Source organism: Schistocerca piceifrons, chromosome 3 (assembly GCF_021461385.2).
Source record: "Schistocerca piceifrons isolate TAMUIC-IGC-003096 chromosome 3, iqSchPice1.1, whole genome shotgun sequence".
Classification (NCBI taxonomy): domain Eukaryota; kingdom Metazoa; phylum Arthropoda; class Insecta; order Orthoptera; family Acrididae; genus Schistocerca; species Schistocerca piceifrons.
The window spans coordinates 52708954-52723733 of NC_060140.1; the positions used below are offsets into that span (position 1 = coordinate 52708954).

A 14780-nucleotide genomic window follows, 5' to 3' on the forward strand; every position below is an offset into this window, starting at 1 on the left:
ACCTCCTCAAAAACTGGTGGTGATCGAGTCCACCTCTGCGGATTAACGAAGAGGGTCGGTTGCTGGCTAGTGTGGATGTGGTTTTTAGGGGGTTACTCACGTACCGCAAGTAAAGTACCGGGCTGGTACCCAAATCCCGCCTATTACACGACTCGCAAACATTTAGAAAACTAGAATGAGTGTGTGCTGATATGATACTGGCAGAAGTAAAGCTGTGGGTACCAGGCGTGAGTCGTGCTTCGGTAGCTCAGTTGGTAGAGCACTTGCCCGCGAAAGGCAAAGGTCCCGAGTTCGAGTCTCGGTCGGGAACACAGTTTTAATCTGCCAGGAAGTTTCATTTAGAAAACTTTCCCTCATTTTCATGTGAGTGACACTGCACGCAGATAGTGGTGGTACACATATTCCGTCCCGATAAGTAACGGGGCGGCGTCGGGTAGCTCATCTGGCCAGACATTAAACTAACAATTCCAAATCCCTAATGCCGATGCGGAGCCTGCACTTATGCAGGAGAAAGGCACAAGGAAAAGAAGAAAGTTATAGGTAGTGGACATGCAACCGTAGTGGGTCAGTGTAGTTATGTCACAAATCCGAATGGAGCAAAATATCTAAATCAACTGTACAAGACGTTCTGCACAATATTTTGAAAAAAAAGTGTGTGCATAGTTTGTCCCTCACTCGTTGCCTCCCGAAGAAAAGCAAAGAAATAAACGCTTGCCGCTCCGATAGACTAGATAGACTATATGTTGTTACTAAGGAGGCTGTTTCGAAAATGGTAGTGTCTGTGTTGTGGGTAGGTAAAAGACATACCCTTTCGTTAACAGCTGCATGAGGAAATTATCTTTTCCTGATTTATTTGCAGAAGTTTGTTTGTTTTTATGTTCCATCACAGCACCGACGACGTATCAAATGTCTTGGCTTGGAACACGACGGAAACAACGTTTCGCTGGAAGGCTAATCTCTCCTTTCCAGACTAAACCAGACTGCAATATGATTTTCTGATAAATGGCACAGGGTAGTGAAAACAGAGAATCTCATTTAATGACAATGTACTCGCTTTCGGCACAAAGGTAGTTCTAATCTCCGTCCGCCCATACAGACTTTGATATTCGGTGGTTTCCCCGTATTGTTTAATGCGAGTGGTTCTTTTTAAAAAAACACAATCGACTTCCTTGTCCATGTTTACTTCATCCGAAGCTGTCCTCCGTTTCTAATGACTATTTCATTCAGAGTACGTTAACCTCTAATCTTCCTTTATCTAATGAAACCTGCTGTAGTGAATATTGAATGACGTAAATATACGTAGTTGGGTCAGCATGGGAAGACAGTGGGCAGCATCCTCCATCGAGGACCACGTTCCTCCTTTTTCATGGTCTCAGTCTTAGCTTAGTCATAAAGGCAGAAATCCATAACGTCAACTGCTAAACTTGTCACACACTGAAGGACACACGTTCAGAATGCTAGCTCAAGTCGCTCAGCTCATGTTGTACGAAGATGTGCGACTTTTTGGTCGCACGGTTTGGCCTCTAGCGCGAGTGCAGCCTGTGGCTCACGGAATTCTGCAACCAGCAGAGCGCAGCCGAGCCGCGGCAGGACGACAGGGTTCCGGCAGATCAGCGCACGCTGCCCGCAGCAGAAGCCAGGCCGCGCTGACAGGGGAAACGCCCCATCACAACCTCCTCAAATTTAGTGGTAAGATGGCCCAGTGGATATTCCGTAGAAAACAGAACACTGATGAAGCATGAAAACAGGAAGCAGCTGTACCGAACTGTGAAAAAGAAAGCAAAATATGAAGTGAATGGTGCAACTTTAATAAGTGCAATATCAAATGACGTTGAGCAGCCGCGGCGTCGTGGTTAAGTCGCCACGGTGTTGGACTGTAAGGTGGGCGAGCACTGTTTAAAACTCCCTCGTGCCATTTATTTTTTTTTTTTCGCAACATTATGAACTTTCCGTTCGGTCATTGAAACGTTTGTTCTCTTTCTGTATTCTTGGCAGTTGTAATGCTATACACTGGTTGTAGAATACGAGTCATGTCGTAAGAATACATTACCGACGCAAGTCATTGTGATGAAGGTGAGAGCAGGCGAAATACCACATAGACGTCTCACAGAAACGAAAACAACAAATAGAAGGTTGTAATTGTGGTGTCACCGCCAGACACCACACTTACTAGGTGGTAACCTTTAAATCGGCCGCTGTCCGTTAGTATACGTCGGACCCGCGTGTCGCCACTGTCAGTGATTGCAGACCGAGCGCGCCACACGGCAGGTCTAGTGAGACGTCCTAGCACTCGCTCCAGTTGTACAGCCGACTTTGCTAGCGATGCTACACTGACAAATACGCTCTCATTTGCCGTGACGAAAGGTAGCATAGACTTCAGCTACGTCATTTGCTACGACCTAGCAAGGCGCCATTACCAGTTATGTTGAGATTGTAATTATGTATCATCAAGAGCGATGTTTTCCAACTATGGATTAAAGTTAAGTATTCCAGAAGCTATGTACTATTTTTGGCTACTATAATTCCTTGTCATTTTCCAGACCTCACGCCAGCCTGCGTGAGCTTAAACGCGTGCCTTTCGGCTTCCTCCAAACTCCGTGAATTGGCTCCTGCCAATTCACAACAGTAACTATGTTACAACTAAGAAATTCAAGAGTCAAAACTTTCAAAACGGAACGCAACTTCAGAAACGTTAAGAACGTATGTTTTGACAGAGCGCAGTGAAGCTGTGTGATAGTGCAACTATTGCCTTCACTTGTCGCAGCTTATGTGAGTAACTAGTATGTTTTCATCATTTCTTTGGGAGTGATCATGAAAACATAAATCAGGCAGGGAGTCGTATCTCATTCACTTACCAGGCGTACAAATTAGGAGCGTCGATAAGAGATTCGTACCATATGACACACGTACTGTTATGTATGACACACCGGACGTGTTTCCCGATGAAGGATTCAGTTAACTTGTCGCCTTGTCATGAAGCGTTTGCGGTTCCCATTACAATGACACTTCCTTTCAGTTTCTAATAGATTAGTGTTGCAGAATCAACTGTCCTTATAGGTTCAAAAAATGGTTCAAATGGCTCTGAGCACTATGGGACTTAACATCTATGGTCATCAGTCCCCTAGAACTTAGAACTACTTAAACCTAACTAACCTACGGACAGCACACAATAGCCAGCCATCACGAGGCAGAGAAAATCACTGATCCCGCCGGGAATCGAACCCGGGGACCCGGGCGTGGGAAGCGAGAACTCTACCGCACGACCACGAGATGCGGGCTGTCCTTATAGGTCCCTAACTCACACCTCTCTGTTGCACCACGACACAGACACAAATTAGAATACAGCGAACAGCCAAGAACATGGCATAGAAGTGATTCGAGCACAGCTCGCCCGCTTGACAGTCCAAAACCGAGACCACCTACCTAAGACACGTTTTGTCTTTCACGCTGGTCTGTATTGCGCTTCTTGGCCTTGGACCTTTCGCTTTTTCTATTTTGCTTGTTTTTTTCCCACAGTTCAGTACACCTTCTTCCTGTTTTCATGCTTGATCTGTGTTGAGTTTTCGACGGGCTGTCCACCGGCTCCCCTCACCACTAAATGTGAGCGGTTGCGATGGGGTGTTTCCCTTGTGAGTAGCGCCCCAGTCCTCGTTAAGACAGAGCGTCCTACTGTGTCCATTGTGAATCTGTCTATGCAGTCCGGCTCTGATTTGGCACTCGGGAAATAAGGAGCACTTTAAGTTTTCATTAGAGATGAAACACTACCGTTATTAAAAACTTAATGCGACTGTATTCTAAATGCAGAGCGCTAATGATAAAAATAGGGTTTTTAAATACAGACTTTCTCGTCCTTGTCAAACAGTAGAGAGTGTATTTGGTGTACTAAGATCGAGATTTCTTGTGCTTAAACGGCTTTTGAGTGTAAATTGGAGACTATAGACTTGTGACGGCTTATGCGTAAGTGCTTGAGGACTGATAACATTACATCAAGTAATCTTGCCAAGGAGGGAAGAACGTGGGACAAATAACCAGCTTACGCTGGCTGCTCCAAGCAGGTGCAGGAACACGAGTGAAGCTTTTCTTACGAGAGGAAGATTTAACGAGTGTTTTAGTTCACCAGAAAGTTCTGTTCAGTGGCAGTACGCAGCAATAAAAGGGGGGCAATACTAAAGTGAAGAACTTAATGTCATTAATACTGAGTGCTTATTGTGAAGATGCATAAACATTAAATAAATCAATCAAATAAAAATTTATAATTACTGTGACTTAATTCCATACCCTTCCGTATTTCATTAAAAAATGTGTAGTTGCTTGAATATCGCCGTAGTTACAGAAGTCCTGCATATTAATAGTTTGTCAAAATATTATCCTCTTTGCTTTCTATCATTTGCTAAATTCTTGTTTCGATGTCTCAGATCGCTTATGAGATAGGATGGTTTAACAAATATTTCATTCTGACTTTTTTGCTGGTGCACGCTTTCCGGATGCAGCGTTTTACACGTAATCCATTTTCTCTAGATTGGAGACAGATAATCTTATCTTTCCAAGTTTAAAACATAATTCAATGTGTTAACAATATTTCACAGTCAGCGACGTGTGACCTAAAATGTAAAAAACGCAAAATTTAGCGACCCCTGTTTTCCAACGAACCATTGAGAGTTTCTTGTAGCAGTTTACGTAATCTCGAAATATCACAGTAAGTATGACAATTAACGTAAAGATAGGCAGTTCGTCATGAAGCTATGAGATATGCAATTAATAATTTTTTATCATATACGAGGTCTGATCAGAAAATTCCTTAGACCCATTCTACATGGTCTCCTTCGAAATACTCACCTCCGCAACTGATAGACGGCTCTCAACGCCGTATCCACTTACGGAAGGAGTCTTTGTGGTGTGTCGCTTGCTGGATCTCGCGAAGCGCCATCTGCACATTTTCTTTTATATCGTCTATCGTTGCAAATCTTCGCCTTTTCAACGAGGTTTTCAACTTTGTAAATAAGAAAAAGCTCAAGCGGTCCAGGTCTGGAGGGCACTGAGTATTAGGCAGCACACTGATCTCGTTTATTTTGCACTAGACACGCACCAATATGGATGAATGTGCAGGTGCTTTATCGTGATGTCAGAGCCATGAATTCTCTCGTCACATTTCAGGGCTTTTGCTTCTCACATTTTTTCGCAGGCGTCCAACACGTCCAGGTGACACCACCGGTTAACAGTTTGACATGATGAACTAATCCTTCAGGGTCAAAGAAGACTGTCAACATGGCTTTGACATTTGACTTGACCTGAGGAGCTTTTTTTAGTCTTGGATAACCTTCCCCGAGCCAATGTGAAGATTGAACCTTGGTCTCAACATCATAACCGTAGATCAGTTACGATTCTCTTAAGAAACATCTCATTCTAGTTTGCCCAATCCAAAAGCTCTTCATGGATTGCGAAGCGAAAGTGTTTCTGATCTTGACTCATGAGCAATGGGACGAAAGTAACGGAAACACGATGCATTCCAAGATGATGTGTCAGGATTTCGTGATATGATTGAACTGCAGCCTCTAAAATGTTCAAATGTGTGTGATACCTTATGGGACTTAACTTCAAAGTCGTTAAGCTTACACACTACTTAACTTAAATTATCCTAAGGACAGACACACACACCCATGCCCAAGGGAGGACTCGAACCTCCGCCGGGATCAGCCACGCAGTCCATGACTGCAGCGCCTGAGACCGCTCGGCTAATCCCGCGCGGTACTCAGTCTTCGGTTGGCATACGCAATTTCGTTGTCTATCTTGACATGAACATCGTCGATTGACGTCGAAAGACGTCCTGAACGAGGGTCATCTTTAACTTCGGTCAGGTCTTTTTAAAGCCATGTGAACCATTCGTAACACCGAGAACGGATTAAGCACTCCTTATCGTAGGCTTCCTACATCCTTTGGTTAGTCTCTATAAAGGTTTTCTTGAGTTTCATGCAAAATTTTACGCAAACGTGTTAGTCCCTTAACTCTACCCTCTCGAGGTTCGCAGACTGTGCAACGAAACTGTCTACTCAATACAGCACTGAACAATAACTAACTGACATACAACACTGAAACTTCTGCCAGGTACACATTAAGCAAAGATACGTGCAGAAATACCAACCACATTTCGCTCCAACACACCAGTGGCGTGAAATTACGAAAGTCCCGGAATTTTTAGAACAGACCTCGTAGTTTGTTTATAATCGTTTGAGAAAGACTACAGATAGACTGGTTAGTGCACTTTGCTGTACGCGTCGTCAAGCGGGCTCGCTAGCTACAGCGCACAATCAACAAGTCCCGAAGCGACGACGCAGGCGGTTATAGGTAGGGGAAAAACTGTCAGGCTGGAACTACGGCGCAGACTGCTGCCCCAGCTGACGTCCTGCCCTGCGCCTCGGCTGCGCACAGCGAGCGGCCTGCGCCCTGCCGGACGTACCTGCAGAGCAGCGAAGAGCAGCACCAGTGACGCCGCCCGGAGCGTCGACGTCGCGACGCCGCAGCCGCAGCCGTCGCCCGCGCCGCTGCTGCCCATCGCTACACAGCCGCCGCCGCCGCTGCTGCCGCCGCCTCTGGTTTCCAGAAGCCCGCCGCCGGCACGCCGGCGCTCTTTACGGTCGCTGCTACGCACACCCACCTCACATACGTCGGACCTTGTCTCTGACGGCGACTCGTTAAACTGTTTACGATCTGTTACAATCACTGTGTACTTTCCCTTCTCTCCCGATCGTCCTTTGTTTGCAGAAAAACAGCATCAGGACTGCTGCTTGTGTTTAAAGCAAAACACTTCGTTGGACTGCTTACAAGGGAACCTCCCCATCGCGCCCCCCTCAGATTTAGTTATAAGTCGGCACAGTGGATGGGCCTTGAAAAACTGAACACAGATCAGTCGAGAAAACAGGAAGAAGTTGTGTCGAACTATGAAAAAAATTAGCAAAATGTACAAACTGAGTAGTGCATGCGCAAGATAGGGAACATCAAGGAAAGTGTGGCTCAGGAGCGCCGTGGTCCCGTGGTTTGCGTGAGCAGCTGCGGAATGAGAGGTGCTTGGTTCAAGTCTTCCCACGAGTGAAAAGTTAACTTTCTTTATTTTCTCAAAGTTATGACCTGTCCCTTCGTTTCTTGATGTCTCTGTTCACTGTAATAAGTTTAGTGTCTGTGTTTTGCGACCGCACCGCAGAACCGTGCGATTAGTAGACGAAAGGATGTGCCTCTCCAATGGGAACCCAAAACATTTGATCGCAAGGTCATAGGTCAACCGATTCCTCCACAGGAAAACACGTTTGATATATTCTATACGACACTGGTGACGGCATGTGCGTCACATGACAGGAATATGTTGTCGACCCACCTAACTTGTACACTTGGCGAATGGGTAAAAAGATTCTTCTACCTTGTCCGATTTAGGTTTTCTTGTGGATGTGATAATCAATCCCAAAAAAGTGACGAAAACATAAGAGTTTGTACATGAACTGCAACAAATGAATGCAACAGTTTCACAGTCACACAGTTTTCCCTGTGCTTTGTCAAAACATAGGTTTCTAACGTTTTCAAATTTTTCCGTGTGTAGACCGTCAAATCCTGCATATGTCCAAGCTAATCTGAAAATGTCCTGGAATTTTGGAGAGCGAAATTGATAATGTGTGAGTGCCTGAACTTTGATAATTGTCTGAAAATAAAAATTTTTTCATTCAAGGGAAGACTTGAACCAACGACCTCTCGTCCCGCAGCTGCTCACGCAAACTACGGGACCACGGCGCTCTTCAGTTCACACTATCCTTGATGTTGCGTATCTTGCACATGGACTACTCAGTTTGTATATTTTGCTTTTTTTCCATAGTTCCACACAACTTCTTCCTGTTTTCTCGATTGATCTGTGTTCAGTTTTTCAAGGCCTATCCACTGTGCCAACTTATAACTAAATCTGTGGGGGGGGGGGGGGGTGCGATGGGGAGGTTCCCGTGTTAGTGTAAGTGATGAAGTCTAATACATGCTCTTATTTACTCTGAGGCTCAACTGACAGTCCCTGCACCGTCAATCCTGGGCAAATTCTCGTGCATTTCAATCCACTTACACTCTAAGGCAAAGAAGATTACGCACCACCAAGAAATTATTCGAATGAGACGGAAATCGGTAGATCTGAGTATATATAGGGTGGTCCATTGATCTTGACCGTGCCAAATATCTCACGAAATAAGCGTCAAACGAAAAAACTACAAAGAACGAAACTTGTCTAGCTAGAAGGCAGATGGCGCTATGGTTGGCCCGCTAGATGGTGCTCCCATAGGTCAAACGGATATCAACTATGTTTTTTAAAAATAAGAACCCCCATTTTTTATTACATATTCGTGTAGTACGTAAAGAAATATGAATGTTTAGGTGGATCACTTTCTTCGCTTTGTGATAGATGGCGCTGTAATAGTCACATACATATGGCTCACAATTTTCGACGAACAGTTGGTAACAGGTAGGTTTTTTAAATTAAAATACAGAACGTAGGTACCTTCGAACATTTTATTTCGATTGTTCCAATGTGGTACATGTACCTTTGTGAACGTATCATTTCTGAGAACGCACGCTGTTACAGCGTGATTACCTGTAAATACCACATTAATGCAATAAATGCTCAAAATTATGTCCGTCAATCTCGATGTATTTAGCAATACGTGTAACGACATTCCTCTCAACAGCGAGTAGTTCGCCTTCCGTAATATTCGCACATGCACTGACAATGCGCTGACGCATGTTGTCAGGCGTTGTCGGTGGATCACGATAGCAAATATCCTTCAACTTGCCCCACAGAAAGAAATCCGGGAACGTCAGATCCGGTGAACGTGCGGGCCATGGTATGGTGCTTCGACGACCAATCCACATGTCATGAAATATGCTATTCAGTACCGCTTCAACCGCATGCGAGCTATGAGCCGGACATCCATCATGTTGGAAGTGCATCGCCATTCTGTTATGCAGTGAAACATCTTGTAGTAACATCGGTAGAATATTACATAGGAAATCAGCATACATTGTATCATTTAGATTGCCATCGATAAAAGGGGGCCAATTATCATTCCTCCCATAATGCCGCACCATACATTAACCCGCCAAGGTCACTGATGTTACACTTGTCGCAGCCATCGTGGATTTTCCGTTGCCAAATAGTGCATATTATGCATGTTTACGTTATCGCTGTTGGTGAATGACGCTTCGTCGCTAAATAGAACGCGTACAAAAAATCTGTCAGCGTCCCGTAATTTCTCTTGTGCCCAGTGGCAGAACTGTACACGATGTTCAAACTCATCGCCATGCAATTCCTGGTGCATAGAAATATGGTAGGGGTGCAATCGATGTTGATGTAGCATTCTCAACACCGACGTTTTTGAGGTTCCCGATTCTCGCGCAATTTGTCTGCTATTGATTTGCGTAGTAGCCACTACAGCAACTAAAACACCTATTTGGGTATCATCATCTGTTGCAGGTCGTGGTTGACGTTTCACATGTGGCTGAGCACTTCCTGTTTCCTTAAATAACGTAACTATCCGGCGAAATGTCCGGACACTTGGATTATGTCGTCCAGGATACCGAGCAGCATAGATAGCACATGCCCCATGGTTATTTTGATAACAATAGACATACATCAACACGATATCGACCTTTTCCTCAATTGGTAAAAGGTGCATTTTAACATGGGTAAGCGAAAAAAAATGGTACAACTAAAACAGCTGCTATCCGTTTGACCTATGGCAGCGCCATCTAGCGGGCCAACCATAGTGCCATCTGGTTTCCCCCTTTAATCTAGACGAGTTTCGCTCTTCGTAGTTTTTTCGTTTGATGCTTATTTCATGAGATATTTGGCCCGGTCACTATCAATGGACCTGTATACAGACAAGATAAAAGTTTCAGAAAAATTGGAGGATTCATTCAAGAGTTATAACTTCACGAATTGGGAAAGCCAGTAACGTATTGGTCGCCTTCTGCCTCTTATAGAAGCAGTTATTCGGCTGGCCGTTGATTGATAGAGTTGTTGGACGCCCTGGAGGATATAGTGCCAAATTCTGCCCAGTTGATGATGTTCTACGCCTCGTTTCGCAACCCTTCATGACAAGCCATCCCGCGCTTAGATTTAAGCAGATAACGCCTGCCTGCACAAGGTGACAGTCTCTACTACTTGTCTTCATACTTGCCAAATCCTACCTTGGACAGCAAGGTCGCTGGATCTCTACCCCATTCGGAGCGTTTGCAGCATAATGAGCAAGGCTCTCCCACCAGCTCTCGGTTTTGACGATCTGACGCGCCAATTGGATAGAATATGGCGCGATATCGCTTAGGACGACATCTAGCAACTCTGTAAATAATGTTAAGCGAATAACTGCTTGCATAAATGCTATAGCAAGACCAACACTTTGTTCACCTGCTTAATTTGTGAAGATCTTACTCTTGAATAAATCAGCCAATGTTTCTGAAATTTTAATTATTTGTTTGTGTGTGCATGTACGTCTCATCTATCGATTTCCGTCCCATTCGGATAGCTCTTTCGTGGTGCGATGTCTTTTTCTTAGAATGCCCCTGGCATTGAAACAGTCTCAGATGCGAAGGCAACATCCACGAACAGTTTCGTGTACCTTCCTACGCTATCCAATGGATCATTTATAAAACTCGTGAACAATACCGGCCTCACAGCACTCGACTCTGGTACTCATGACACTACAACGACATCTGACTATATTGTCCCGTTGCCAACGAAGAAAGATGCAAGTCATGAGGAGTAGCAGAAAAAACTTAACATCAAAATTGATGAATAAGAAGCACATGAAGTTTAACTGTTGTGCTGTTTTGCACATGCAAAAGCAGTCTACTTGTATCAAACAATGGCCTTAATTTTAGGAAGAAACATCTGAAACTGTACGTTTGGAACAAATCTTTGCAAGGAAGTTATTCAGGGACAGGGGGAAAGCTGCGGGGTTTTCCTGTAAAGGAATGTAGAAAATTAGTTCAACATTAGAAAAGGGCCTCTGTAGAATCAGCGAAGAAAGGAACATTTGGAAAAACGGTGACAAGAAGTTGCGGGGCGGAGAGGTAGTAATATCTACATAGTATCATGATCAAAGGTTTATTGTCCAACCCATTTTTGCTTCAGCATTTCTACTTATCAGGATATATTTATAAAGGAATTGTTTTCGAATACCTTGATTTAGTTAGTATGTTGTGTTTCCAACAAAAATCGGCACCATTTTTATTAGCTACTAGTTACATTATCTGATTATTCAAAAAATTCATATAACTATTTTCTTAAAAATTGTTTTGGTACCATATTTGATGATTTCAGATCGAAAATAACAGTGGTAAAGGCATTATGTAGCCTGTACCTACTGTAGTGCTGACAATTCGCAATTTTTCACGATACAACTTTTGTTTATGTACGTTTATAAGGTTGATGACTGTACCACAAAAGAAAGGTAACAATAACGATGACAGTAAAAGTCTCCTAATTGAGGCAGGCAAAAGTTCACTTCTAATTTTTCCACAAAGGTTCGTGGTAACCCACACACACTAGTAAAAGTCCAGTTCAGAGACGAAGTCGTAATCTTCAGCGGTTGAAGTCCACGAGATCGGCATCCGGAGTGAACTGAACTTCGGGGCTGGTTATAGAACCTAAATAGCTATCTCCAGCAATAAGGTTTTGGCGTAGTGATACTTCTGCAGGGTGTGGCTCAAGCTCCCCCTGCAGGAAGTAGTGCTCGGAATGTCTGTTTCCATTATCTTGTATGTAAATGACCGGTGTTTAGCATGGTGCTTTAGGTAAGCCTTGGACATAGACAACCCCTTTCTCTGTAGCCGGCCCTCAGAGACCACCTTGGCTCCAGCACAACACCTCTCCCTCACTGGAAAAGCTGCTGCGGCACGGGCGACCGCGGGGGAGAGAGTACCGTAGTAGAGTTGCCCAGTGCCGTAGGCTGATCTGCAGCTAAGTCCTCCTGAAGAAGGCGGTGGAAACCGGCCGCCGGAGAGTAGTGGGCCGCCATCCGTGCGAGGAGGCTGGAATGCCGAAGCAGTGGCGGTTGCGAGGCGACGTCGGGCTGGGCAACCGGCATGGGTCATCAACGTCGTCCAACCGAGGCTGCTCCGAAGAGGGGTCGGAAAGTGGGTTCAGGGGAAGGTCCTGGAGGTGCCCTGGGTCCGGAGTATGCGGCGGCGCAGGGCTAGCAGCCAACGCTTGCTGGCTATCTCTGGGAAGATCGTCCACAAACTGAGGAGAGGGCATCAACATAGGCACCAAGGAAAGGGCTGGCGATGGGAGAGAAAGAGGAGCCGGAATTTGGGGCTCCAGCTGCTAGAGGAAATGAGGACGCAGTAGGTTGCTGTGGCGCGAAACCACCCTGTCGTCCAGGCGTACGTCGAACAGTTGTTGACCAAGGGGCCGGATAACGATCCCCGGAAACGAGCTGGGCCGGGGCTAAAAAACCGCGAACCCACACTTTGGAGCCAGATCAATATCGGGAAGCGCCAGGCAGGCCGCGAGGTCCAACCTGCGGCAGGATTAGGTGGAGTAGGGACCGAGGCTGGTGACCATGGAGCAGTTCTGCGTGGCTCCGGTAGGTACTGAGAAATAACGGAAGAGCTTCTTTCGGAGAACGGTCCTCTGTGTACTTTTCTATCTGAGTTTTAAAAGTGCGAACTAGGTGCTCCGCCTCTCCAATTGACTGGGGATGGAAAGGAGGAGTAAAGACGTGGTAGATACCATTATTGTGGCAGAATTTGGAGAACTCTTGACTGTAAAATTGCGGGCCATTGTCTGATACCAAGGCGATGGGAAGGCCTTCAATGGAAAATATTTTTGACAGGGTCATGATGGTATTCTCTGTGGTGATAGAGGAGCATCAGATAATGAAAGGGGGAAATGGGAGTAGGCATCCGTGACGAGTAACCAGTAAGTGCAGGGGAAGGGTCCAGCAAAATCTACGTGGATGTGTTCCCATGGGACATGGATGTGTGTGTTGTCCTTAGGTTAGTTAGGTTTAAGTAGTTCTAAGTTCTAGGGAACTGATAACCTCAGAAGTCAAATCCCACAGTGCTCAGAGCCATTTGAATCTTGTTTTGTTTCCATGGGAGGGAAGCAGCTGGTCAAGATTGGAAGGACCAGTGCGGTGTGAAAAGGGCCTGGGTACACTGCTGACAACCCCAGACCATGCACTCCACGTCCACGGTCATGCCTACCCAGACGACATGGCGAAATGCTAGGGTTTTCGTCCGGACAATACCCCAGTGACCTTGATATAAGACGTGCAGAATCCGGGACCCCAGGGAAGTTGATACAATGACTAGTGGATGGAGTCATTTTCCTCACGGAGGAGCACCCCGTTGACGGCCACCAGTTGATGGCGGATGGAGAAGAAGAATCAGAGGCCAGCCTGGGTGCGAGGTGGAGGAAGCGTCGGCCAGCCACGGAGAACATAGCGGTGCACCAGTTGTAGGAGCAGATATGCGTTCGTCGCTGTGGCCACCCTCTCAGCTGTGACTGGGAATGCAGCTAACGCATCCTGTATGTCGTCATCGACCTAAAAAATTAGGAGGTCCGATGACAGAATACCGAATCCTGGTCGTAGGGAAATCGAGACAAGGCGTCAGCATTAACATGCTGGATGGTGGGCCACAAATGGATGGTGTGCGTAAAACGTGAAAGTGAAGTGCAGGTGGTAGACGTCTTTGTCGCTAACTGGGCTGGTGGGGTAGACGGTGCGAAAGGACATCCTTAACACCACAGCCAGTAGGACAGGAAGAGAGGGGTTATATGGCATGCGACACGCTGCAGAGTGCAACCACTACTTTAAGGTTTGGAAAGCCAATTCACAAGCCGGGGACCAATGAAAAGGCACGTTCTTTCAGCATAGGTGATGGAGGGGTGCCGCAATGTGGGCGGCGCAGGGAATGAACTTTCGATGGTAAGCAATTTTACCCATGAAAGACCGCAATTGGTGGACGTCGCGCGGACGAGGAAGGGCCGATATAGCAGCGATGTGAGAGAAGGTATGCCATCGCAGGAAATGATGTGACCCAGGTAGAAGATAGCAGGCTGATAAAAGGCGCATTTAGCAAAGTTGCATTTTAGGTCCGCAGTCCGCAGGTGCAGGAACAATTGTCGCAGATGACTGAGATGTTCATCCGCGGTACGTCCGGTGACGACGATGTCGTCTAGGTAGTTTATACAACCTGGCACATACCGAAAGAGCTGTTCCAAGTAAGGCTGAAAGATGGCCGGTGCATTATCAATGCCATACATGAGGTGGTTCAACCGGAACAGCCCAAGCGGTGTGTTGACGACTGCCAAGTGAGTAGAAGGCTCATCGAAAGGTATTTGGAGGTAGGCCTCGGCAAAATCGATCTTCGGAAAATATTGTCCTCCTGCGAGCTTGGAGAACAGGTCCTCGGGACGCGGGAGGGGACAGTCTTCAACCTGTAGCTGAGGATTAAGCGTAGTTTTGAAGTCACTACAAACTCGAAGACGCCAATTTGGTCTCTTGAGGACGACCAAGGGTGTCGCCCACGAACTGTAAAGGACCGGAGTGACGACTCCCTCCATGGTGAGACGGTCCATATCTTGTCGAAGAGGCTGCTGGCGGGCGTGAGGAACCTGTCAGGCTCAGAAGTACTTCGGGCGGGCAGACGGTTTCAGCTGGAGCGAGGCATGAAAATCTTGAGCACAGCCGACGCCCGGCGAGAAGAGGTCCTGGAATTTCGTGCTGGAAACGGAACCTGGGAAGACACCAGAT

The 14780-nt window shown here is 46.1% G+C and overlaps 1 non-coding gene across 1 annotated transcript; it reads left to right on the forward strand.

The window, feature by feature from the left end:
- The first annotated feature begins 236 nt into the window (after positions 1–236).
- Positions 237–311, forward strand: Trnas-cga. Its single transcript has one exon. It is a non-coding gene; the product is annotated as a tRNA-Ser (tRNA).
- The last annotated feature ends 14469 nt before the right edge of the window (positions 312–14780 follow it).